The sequence below is a fragment of the Miniopterus natalensis genome, chromosome 1 (assembly GCF_054644295.1).
Source record: "Miniopterus natalensis isolate mMinNat1 chromosome 1, mMinNat1.hap1, whole genome shotgun sequence".
NCBI lineage: Eukaryota > Metazoa > Chordata > Mammalia > Chiroptera > Miniopteridae > Miniopterus > Miniopterus natalensis.
The window spans coordinates 145,373,858-145,385,900 of NC_142081.1; the positions used below are offsets into that span (position 1 = coordinate 145,373,858).

Here is a 12,043-nt window from a genome sequence, read left to right on the forward strand (position 1 = left end):
ATTTAAAAGTATTTTTAAATTACTGTACGTACATTGTTTTTTTAGGCATAATGTTATTGTACACTTAACAGACTACAGTATAGTGCAAAAATAACTTTTATATGATCTGGGAAACCAAAAAGTTCATATGACTTGTTTTATTGCTGCAATTGCTTTATAACAATGGTATGGAATCTAACCTGCAATGTCTCCAAGGTATGCCTGTATACAATGGGGAAAGGACAGTCTCTTTGGTAAATGGTGCTGGGAAGTTTGACCATTCACAAAACTTAACTCAAAATGGATTAAGACTTGAATGTAAGATCTAAAGCCATAAAACTCCTAGAAGCAAGCATAGGTGGTAAGCTTCTTGACATCAATCTTGACACTGATTTTTTTGGATTTGACATCAAAATCAAAGGCAACAAAAGTAAAAATAAACAAGTTGGGCTACATAAAATTGAAAAGCTCTGCACAGCAAAGAAAACCATCAACAAAATGAAAAAGCAACCTACAGAAGGGGAGAGAATATTTGCAAACTTTATATCTGATAAGGGGTTAATATCTAAAGTATATAAAGAACTCATACAACTCAGGAGCAATGAAAGAAAAGCAATCTAATTAAAGAGTGGACAGAAGATCTGAACAGAGATTATTTGAAAGCTATACAAATGGTCAACAGGTACATGAAGAGGTGCTCAACATGACTAATCATCAGGAAAATGCAAATCAAAACCACCGTGAGATAAAATGACGGTTATCAAAAGGACAAGAGATACAAGCATTGGCTGGGTGTGGAGGAAAGGAAACCCCGTGCCCTGTTGGTGGAAATGTATACTGGTGCATTCACTTTGAAAAACACTTAGCAGATTCCTCAAAAAATTAAAAATAGAACTCCTATATGAGCCAGATGATGAAGAAGAGGGTGTAGAAGAAGCAGTACCAGAAAACAAATTGACAGACAATCTGGCAGAAGGGTCCTGATATCTAAGATCGTTTTTGACATCTTTTACGACATGGACCTTTCTATGATACGGGCACTGAAACTAAAGCTAACAGTGGAAAAAGAATGGGCATTGTTTGGAGGCATTTTTATAGACATGAAAAGTAAAAGAGTCAGACAGACATTAAGTGTATTACTGTAAAGCGATGCCCAGTGTGCCTGCCTCTCCCGTCTCCCCTTCCGACGTTTCTGCCTTGGCCACCCGGGAGACAGCAAGACCAAGCCCTCCTCTTCCTGTGCCTCCTCACCTAGTCAGTGTGATGACAAAGATGAAGACCTTTAGGGTGATCCACTTCCACTTAATGAATAGTAAATAATCATCATGCTATATAGCTAATAAACGTACCTGTTGTGAATGTGTGTGGTGTTTTCCTGTGAAAATCTGTGTCATCATCATTGCCTACGTGTTTATGTACCTTTTACCTTCCCCACTTGCCATCCAAATGCCCTGACTGTGCATTACCATATTTACTCTTGTTATGGAGCAAGGGCTTGCTGCTCTTCGTGGCATAGAAGCCAATACTAGGACATCAGCTTTTGAGAAAAGAGAAGGCTTTCATTTGTGAGTTGACTGACAAAGAGACAGGAAGCAGGGCTCGAATCTGTCTCCCTGATCCAGGGTTCAGGGGTTTCAGCTTCAGATCTTCCTGGGCAATGGACCCTTTGCTTCTGAAGGGGATCTGGTGTTCAACTCTGGACGTTTCCAGGTCCTTTGGTTCCATTGAGAGGAGCAGTTAAGTGTTCACAAGTGTTACTCTTTTTAAAAAAAAAATAAAATTTTTATTGATTTCAGAGAGAGAAAGAGAGAGAGAGAGAGAAACATCAATGATGAGAAAGAGTCATTGATCGGCTGCCTCCTGCACGCCCCTGACAGGGGATGGAGCCCACAACCCGGGCATGTGCCCTGACTGGGAATCGAACCGTGATCTCCTGGATCCTAGGTCGATGCTCAACTGCTGAGCCAGGCTGGGCATGGCCCCAAGTGTTACACTTAAGTGGTATATCCAAGGTTTAAACTTTGGTTTTGAGTCTTGTTAGAAACAGGATAGGACCTGTTTGAGCTGGTTCTGCAGTTATATTTGAGGTGTAGGAGTTATATTTTAATTTTTGATAGATTTCCCCTTGGATGTGAGCATGAGCCATGGTAAAAGACACCAACAATTGAAAAGAAGCATCGTGTTCCATCGGGATGTCTATGAAATGGATCTCAGTTCTGCTGCTGCTACGGCTGAGTTATAATGGTAGCCCTGGGAGCTGTGGAAAGGTGCTGGTGTGGGAATATAGACATTGGATCAATATGAAGACAATCTTGAATGAACTTGTCACAGTGGTCATGAAGTGATTGCTCTGACATCTTCGGCTTCCATTTTTGTTGATCCCAACAAATCATCTGCTATTAAATTTGAGATTTACCTATATCTTTAATGAAAAATAATATGGTGGTATTTTTTTTTCATGCAGCGGACCAAATGAATAGACATATGATCTGTCAAAAGATACATTTTGGACATTTTTTCACTAATACAAGAAATGTTTTGAGAATTGTCTGATTTTATTGAAAAGCTCCGTAAAAATGTTATTTTTAATAAGAAACTTATAATAAAACCACAAGAATCAAGGTTTGATGTCATTCTTGCAGATGCCGTTATAGTCTATGAGCAACTGCTGGCTCAACTACTAAAAACACCTTTAGTGCACACTTTCCACTTTCCTCCTGGTTATACAATTGAAAAGTATAGTGGAGGACTTCCAATCTCTCCATCCCATGTACTTATTATTATGTGAGAATTAAGTGATAAAATTACCTTCATGGAGAGGGTAAAAATTATGATATATGTGCTTTATTTTGATTTTTGGTTCCAAATGTTTAACTAGAAGTGGGATCAGATTTACAGTGAAGCACTGGGTAAGTCATATTTTTAGTTGGTAGCATGAATCCTAATTTTACTAGTGCCTTGGAAGGTGAGTTTGCATGAACATAAAGTCAGAATCAGAAGAGTTTGTCTTTAAAAGTGAAATTATGAAATAATATAAAAGGTCTTTCAGTCCACAAATATTATAGGGATGCTTAAATTATAAGGTCAGTTTTAACCCTGTGGTCCAGTACTAGCACAGGGCAGTCCAGGAAGTCAGAGACCAAAGACTATGGCACTGAAGAGTTCTTTAAGCAATCACATATTCATTCTTATTCATTGGTTTGTTTGTAATAGGCTTTATTTTATAGAGCAGTTATAGGTCCATAGCAATATTAAGTAGATATTTTCCAAATATGCTCTGCCCTCACACATACATTGATTGCCTTCTGTATTATTAACATCCCCCAGCAAAGAAATACATTGGTTACAATTGATATATCATTATCATCCAAAGTCTGTAGTTCACATTCGCTGTTAATTTATGATGTCACATATCCACTATTATTGTACAGAATAGTTTCACTGCCCGAAAAGTCCTCTGTGCTCTGCTTATTTATTCTACATGTCAACTTCACTATAATTTTTTTAATCTTCAATAAAAGGCATTAAAATTTCACTATCTTCATCAAAGCAGGCAGACATGCAGATTGAGGAGTTAAATATTTCTAGCACGGTGTCTATGGAGCATTGAGGAAATTGTATCCCCTTGGATAGCTTTGTTTCACTTAATTTAAACTATTTTCCCATATTACCTGAAGGATTCCTTCACAGTTGAGAGATAAAAGTGGCCCTATCTCAGACTCAGGAACCTATAGCTCGAGGTTTCTAATGATTACACATTCCTTCATTAAGTATTTACAAATCATCTGTTTTAAAGACCTAAAATCTTGCTGAAGGGTGGACATACAAGTTATTACTATACTTTTGAGAACTATGTCTCTCCATTAAAGGAAAAATGAGCCAAAATTACCAGCGAGCTTATCTATTTCCATATTTTATGAATACTTTCCAGCTGTTTTTTTGCAAATAGTTTTATTTAATACTCAAATATTATTAAGCTAACATGAACTGAATGCGATAGTAGCCAACCTTCAAAAATCCCACAATTTACTTGGAAAAATCTAGGAATAAGGGAATAAATTGCTAAATTGTGGAGTCTAGGCTGAGTACTCTAAGGAATGGAGTCTTCATGGGTATGGTAGGGTTAATTAGTTAAGAAGTAGAAATCATTGTTTACATTTGCATTAGATAATTTTGAATCTTTATAGAATAAACAAATACATGTTTAATTCTTTAGTGCTTAGATTAGTACTTATTTATGATTCTGAATGTTCTGAGGTGACATTAGTGATAAAAGTCTATTACACTTTTTTATATATATGAGCAAAATATGTATAAAACATCTATATTTGTAATTATATTTTCAAACCAAGACACTTATAAACACCTTTGGCTATATTAGTCCAAGCTCCTTTCAGAAAATTACCTGGCATATTCACATTAAAATATTCTCATTTTCTCCAGCATTTGCTTTGTTTGTCTGTTTGTCTGTTTGTTTTTCCTTCCAGGAAGATCCACTACATTTTCATGAGTTAAAGGAGAAGACTGAAATATGGCTCATTTGAACCTATTTGGTTCCTGAATTTCCTCTTCTACTCTCACCACATTTTGAATTTGTTAGAGGCCTCCATTGCAAACCTTCTACACCCCCACCTGAAATAACTAGTTATGTTTGTTTTGCTTTGTTTACTTTGCATTTTCAGTAGAAGTGTATCTGTGTTCTTTATTTAGGATATATGATCACAATGAGAAAGATATGGGAGGCTGGACAAAATGAACTGCCAATTAAAAACTTGAATATTTCAATACCATTGTAAGAATCTGAATTTCATTATCATTGTAAAATACAGTATTATACCTAGGAGACTTTGGGGATGGGGTTAGTTAGTTAAATTAAGGCCTCATTAATCAACACATAAGAAAGTAGAAAGTATCAGTCATTCATTCAAAGGATATATACATTTTTAATCCTGATCCTAGGATATGTTTTTTAAATTGATTTTAGAGAGAAAGGAAGACGGAGAGAGAGAAAGAGAGAAAGGAATATTGATGTGAGAGAAACATTGATAGGTTGCCTCCCGCATGCGCCCTGACTGGGGATCAAACACTTGCAATCTATGCATGTTCCCTGACCAGGAATTGAACCTGCAAACTTCTGGTGTATCGGACAATGCTCCAAACAACTGAGCTGCCCAGCTGGAGCTCAAAGAATATTCTTTGTTTTTTTTCTTTTTCTTTTTTTAATATATCTTTATTGATTTCAGACAGAGGAAAAGAAAGGGGGAGAGAGAGGTAGAAACATCAATGATGAGAGAGTCATTGATCGAGCCCACAACCTGGGCATGTGCCCTGACCGGGAATCGAACCGCGATCGCCTGGATCCTAGGTCGACGCTCAACCACTGAGCCATGCCCGGCCAGGCTCAAAGAATATTCTTAAAGTGACTAGCATAGTCCTGAGATAAGCGCTGGATATGCAAAGAAACAGCATAGACACAATTTCCATCCATACCCACTTGACATTCTACTTGAGAAGATAGAATTTAAGCAAGTAATATAAATTGTGTAAGAGTATTATAACAAGGAAAGACCAGAATGCTAGAGAACATCCAGCAAGGATCAAAGGAAGTATTTCATATTAATGACAGTTAAGTGAGACCTGAAGGATGTGCAGTAATAGGATGAAAAGGTGGGAGAAAGACACAAAAAAGTAAAGAAGGAATAATAAAAATAACAGTTCCTAAAAAGTCCAAACTTAGTGTAGTGGGGAGTGGCTCAATAGAGAGGCAGATGATGCTGGAAAAGTAAGTTAGAGATATGTAATTATAAGAATTTGGAAGAGTGAGCCACTGGAAAAGAGAAAAGGGAGTGAAGAGGGAAAGATATGAAAAAAGATTTCCTTTTTTATTAAGTTCTCAGTCACTGACTGAATTATAGAGACAAGAGTGGAAAGAAGACCATATAGGAGGTTGTTGCAAGAATTCAGGCAACAGATGATGAAAAGCTGGACATTAAATATATGATTATGCCTACTCTTATAACATCAATCTCATATTTCTGTTCAGTAGAAAAAGTTATTTAATACATACAAAATACTTAAAATGTCTCTGGTGCATGGTCAGTGATACAGAAGTAATATTAACTATTGTAGCTATTGTTACTTTTGTTTGTATTATATATATTATTAATAACCTAATACGTGTCAGCCTATTTTGATGATTCCCCATTTAATAAAAATTGTTTTTCATAGATCAAGATTGTAATTACTATCAAAGTCACAGAGGACATGTCCTGGTGAAGTCCTTAAAAGTAAATGTATACGTAATTTGGCAGTCAGATGAGCAGGTTGAAATGCTAATTTTTTTGGTAAGGGTTGAAGATTTTCATCAGTATTCCAGCTTAAAGGGGAGATTATTCCTCAATGATAGGAATGTATGATCCAATAATATTGGCAGCCAAACCCAAAGTTTACTTGTCTTCACTACAGCATTCAAACCATTCCTCATTTGAGATGCCAAGGTTTGACATCTAGAGCATAAAAGACAAATGCTTATTACAGCAGATGTTCTCTGCCATAAACCAAGCCTGCACAAAATCTCAGTAAAGATCCCTTGGTGAACATGGTTCTTGCCATCATAGCTGCCTGTCAAAATGATCAAAGAGAAAATGAACACTAAATATATAATAAAGATCAAAATTTCTGTATATTTAATAAAGACTTCTATCTAAAAACTATTCATAGTTAAAAATTACAAAATAATTCTGTTAGTATTTAGGATAATATTCCTTATCAGAGAATCTATATGTTTTAAGCTTATATCATATCTTTAAGATATAAATAGAAATGAATTATTAAATAATTCATTAAGAGGAGCATTATCTCAATCTGTTTAGATTCTGCTTCCTGGGAATTGTCAACAGCTTGTCTCAAATAAACTCAAAAATTCTTCACAGGTAAAAATAAATAAATAAATAAATAAATAAATCCTTAAGAGATCCTTTTTGTCTAACATTTGATTAGCAGCAACATAAAGCAGATATTATTCAAGGGTTAATGCAATATCCCTTTTGATTGCAAATTATATAGGCTAAATATAGAAACTTTCACAAGGGTAAGGGATGAGGTAAGGTTAGTGAGAGTTCTATTGAATCTAAACCTATTCTAGAAAGATGTACCCCTGCACATTAAGGGAGGGTGGCAGTGTCAGTAGGGGTGGAAAAAGAGAAGTAGGAGAAGTAGGACAAGGAGAAAGGTGAATAGAAGTATAATCATACTAATCAGCAATAGTAGCTATTGTTATTAAGTTGTAAAAACTAGGCTTGAATCCAAGTCAGTGATTTATGAAACCAGTCCTTATTCTTTATTATATAAAGTAAGTTGTTCCCCTAAACAACTTGCTTTCCATTAATTACTAGAACCTCAGATAATCTCTGTACTTTTTTTTTTTTAAAGAAATAAGAATTTGGCAAAATGCAAAAGATCCTTAAATATCCTTATAGAGTTCAACTTTATAATATGCTCCTATGAAAATATACAGAGAAACAAACAAGATGTGTAAAAATGCATATAATTTCACAGCGAGGATATACCTAGAGGAAGAGTAGGGGTGAATCTTACTTCCTTTCTGATTCTTTTTCATAGTTTTCCAAATGTTCTTTTGATGAACATGTGCTAGTTTTGTAAGGATGTCACAGAATGAAAACAACCAGTCCCTGTCAATGATTAATCTAGGAAGAGAGGCTGCATTCCTATAGTACTACAGGGAACCATCTTGCATAGCATGGTTGGAGAAGGCTATATTGGCGGAGAAGTAAAGAGACAAAGCATCCAACACGGGTAACTATAAATGTTGCTACAGGTTACTGGACTCCCACCCATTTCCAGGATGCACAATGTCAGTTATAGAAAAGTACGGTGACCTTCATATGAAACTAATGTCTTCAGGGAGGAATTGCACTTTTGAAGAACTTTCTGGATGATGTAGAGTTTGCAAGGTCAAAGTTTGAAAACTTTTTCCTCTTTTCTTTATTCTGAAAAACAAAACAAAACGAAACCCAACAAAACTCCAAATTGGAAAAAAAGCTTTACAACAACAATTAGGATGAGAAAGTGTACTTTTAAAAAAAATATATCTCTTTATTGATTTCAGAGAGAGGAAAGGAGATGGAGACAGAGATAGAAGCATCAATGATGAGAGAGTCATTGATCGAGCCTGCAACCTGGGCACGTGCCCTGACCGGGAATCAAACCCCAATCACCTGGATCCTAGGTCGATGCTCAACCGCTGAGCCACGCCCGGCTGGGCAAGAGAAAGTGTACTTTTTATATTAGAATGCCGGAAGCCGTTCCACCCTTGCTGCTTGACACAGTCCTTCAAGGAGGAGACATCTGCAGAGCAAATGCTCCATGGGACTTGGTGTATGGCACATCCCTCTTTCTATGCTTGTTCCCCTTCCTGATGCTCACTTACCCGAGTCACTTCACCAGAAAAGGGTTTTGCCCTAGCTGGAAACCTTTCACTAGCAGGGGAGTTGGATAGAACTGGAAAAGACAATGATTCAGTAAAAGCCTCAAGTATTACAAAGATATCATGTGGCGCTTATAAGGAACTCAGACTCAGACTGTCAGCAGAAGAGTTAGGACTTGTTAGGCCCACTACCCTGGGGACCTTCCCACCAGGGAAGAGGCCTGGAACCGGGCCCCTGCTGACTCACTGGAGCAGGGCAATCCACAGGGAGTCTACCAGTGAGTTCCCACCAAGGAATGTATTACTGGGGGAAGTTTATATTAATGGAAAACTCTGGGAATCCCCACAAGGAAAGAGCAGTCTAGGAAAGAGATGATTTCAATCTACATCTGAACCCTTCTCATACACAGGATATCACAATGAGGATGGACTGCTGCAGGGAATGTAAACGGAAAGTCTAAGGCTGAGTGCCAGACAGGCAGTCAATCACCACAGCTAAAAACAACTGCGCTCAAGCTACATAACCCTTACTTAGGACTTGTGTAACCTTTACATAAGAAAAACTGACTTAGTTATTCTCCTTTTAGCTATATGGTAGAGCAATAAAATAGTAGCTTCAGAATATAAATAACAAACTAGAGATTAACCTATAGAATAGCCTATAGAAATATAAACAATAGGTAAGACTAAAATTAACATGCCTAAACAGATGTAAATTCTTTAGCAAAGGTCAGATAAGAAGGTATATTCATTAACTGTAAATGGCCAAAACTGAAACCAGAACAAAGCATGATGTCATGTTGTTTAACCAGCAATAAAATCAAATAGTATAAATACAGTTGTAACAAGGCAAGAGAGAGAGAGAGAAGCTGATTGTCCTAATACTCTGAATGCTGTCTCCGTGTCCTTCATTCTTCGCCGACGCCATCCACACCTTTGGGGACCCCTGGACTGCTGGGGCTGGACCCCGGCATTAGAAAGATTAAGTCATTGTTCTCCAGAGAGAAAATAACAAATAACAAATTTAAACTCTGGCTCTTCTACATTTGTATTTTTGGTAGGAAAATACATTGAGCAATGAGGAATTACTCTAAATCAGAAAGCAATTAAATAAATTTATTTAAATTGGTAAGGATCTGGGACCACAAGTAAGAGTAATTCTTAAACAATTCCAGGTGAACTTGGCTTCACCAGGAGCTTTATATAGTTGATCCTTGAATGATATGGGGGTTAGTGGCATCAAGCACCTCCTTCCCATGGAAAATCCATGTATAATCAAAAGACAAATGAAAATATATCTTGAGACAAATGAAAATGCAAATACAACATACCAAAATGTATGGGATGCAGCAAAAGCAATTCTAAGAAGCAAGTTCATAGTGAAAAACACCTGCATTAAGAAACATGTAGTATGTCAAATAAGCAAACTCACTTTAAACCTCAAGAAACTAGACAAATAAGAGCAAACAAAGTCCAGAGTTCATAGGTAGAAGAAAATAACAAAGATCAGTCCAGAAAGAAATGAAATAAACACTAAAAAGACAATAGAAAAGACTAAGAACTAAAATAAGAATTGCTTTTTGAAAATATAAGCAAAATTGACAAAACTTTAGCTAGACTCACCAAGAGAAAAAGAGAGAGAACCCAAATAAATAAAATTAGAAATGAAAAAGGAGACATTAAAATTGATATAATAGAAATACAAATTATAAAAGACTACTATGATCAATTATACACAAACAAATTGAACACCCTAGAAGAAAAATAGATACATTTCTAAAACACACAACCTACTAAGGCTAAATTATGGAAAAATAGAAAATCTGAACAGACCAGTTACTAGTAAGGAGATTGGATCAGTAATCAAAAACCTGATGGAGAAGAGTCAGGACCAGATGGCTTCACTGGTGAATTCTACCAAATATTTAAAGAAGAATTAATACAAATCCTTCTCAAACTCTTTCAAAAAACAAGAAGGAACACTTCCAAACTCATTTTATGGGACAGAATTACTCTGATACCAAAACTAGACATGGTACCACAAGAAAAGAAAATTACAGGGCACTATCCCCAATAAGTGGTGGGAGAAATGGATGAAAGTGGCCAGAAAGTATTGACTTCCAGCTGTAAGATAAGTAAGTTCTGGGGAAGTAATGTATAGCATGGTGACTATAGCTAACAATACAGTATTGCATATTTGAAAGCTGAAAGTTGCTAAGAGTAGATATTACAAATTCTCATCATAAAAAGTTTGTAACTATGTGAAGTAACAGATGTTAACTAAACTATGTGGTAATCATTTCACAATATATACATATATCAAATCATTATGTTGTGCAGCTTAAACTAACACAATATTATATATCAATTATATCTCAATAAAACTGAAAAGAGAATTTGCAAAGTAAACTTGACACATGCTTAACAATAAGCATAATTGTTATTGTCCTGAATGGTAATTAAGAATCTATGGTAAGCAAGTCTTTTAATGATTGTAATTATATTACTGCTACACACTGTTTTCCCTTCTTTAAAAAAAATTAATTTTCTTGATATTTATTTCAATAAAAATGGTAAATATTAAAAGTCTATTCTGATGAACTTATATACTTATATGCATAGCCCATGGACACAGACAATAGTATGGTGAAGGCCTGGGGTGGGGTAGGGACTGGGTGGAGGGGGATAATGGGAGGTATCTATAATACTGTCAACAACAAAAAATATGTATATATATTAAAAAAACAAACTAAGCACAGGAACAAATAAATTCTGACTTAAATGCATGAGAAAAAATTAATTTTCTTGATGTTTTTTCAATAAAAATGGTAAATATTAAAAGTCTATTCTGATCCTATATGCAACACTCAGACTGACAGATTAACAGTTAAAATCCAAGACCTTGGATTTCTACTTCACAGATTTATGGGGATTAAATGGCTCAAAATCAAGTTGTTGAAAATAAATTGTATCCCTCAAACCTCATGCCCTATTATCCAGTCAAGAATCAGGCAGACAAGACCACTCCTCTCACCACCCCTGCCCCCCACACCATAGGTGATGTCATTACGTGAAGAAAATGGAACAGAGTGAACAAAAAGTAGATGATGGAAAAGGTCTGGAAATAATGCATTCAAGATTTTTATTTATTCCTTTACTCACAAATATTTGTGTGCCTTTCTTAGTGCTAGTGCTCAAGCTTTTGGACATGTCTGTTTCCTTAAGGGCTTGCCTGAGAGAACAAGGCAGCACAGATGAGGCTCTGAATCAGTGGATATATGCCCAGAGTTCAGAAATGGACACAGACAATAAGATGGTGAAGGCCTAGGGTGGGGTAGGGGCTTTTCACATAATGCTATTGTTTTTCCCTGCCAAGGACACCGGTCAGATTACTAGCCAATTCCCATCACACCTTCTTCTAGTGGTAAAGCTAATATCCTGAGCATGTGGCTCAGCCTAGATCAATCAGAACACTTCTCCCTCTGATGAGGTAAGTCATGTGATCCAAGTCACACTATTTCACCAGATGGAGATAGCAAGGAAGGCCTTGCCTTTGAATATTAGAGTTAGAAGTTTCTGAAAATAGATGCCAGTGGGCCTATTTCTTATCTTGTGGAG

General features: G+C 36.2%; 1 pseudogene; it reads left to right on the forward strand.

Annotated features, from left to right (window-relative positions):
* The first annotated feature begins 2,123 nt into the window (after positions 1 to 2,123).
* Positions 2,124 to 11,753, forward strand: LOC107535682 (UDP-glucuronosyltransferase 2B31 pseudogene; annotated as a pseudogene).
* Positions 11,754 to 12,043: the final 290 nt, after the last annotated feature.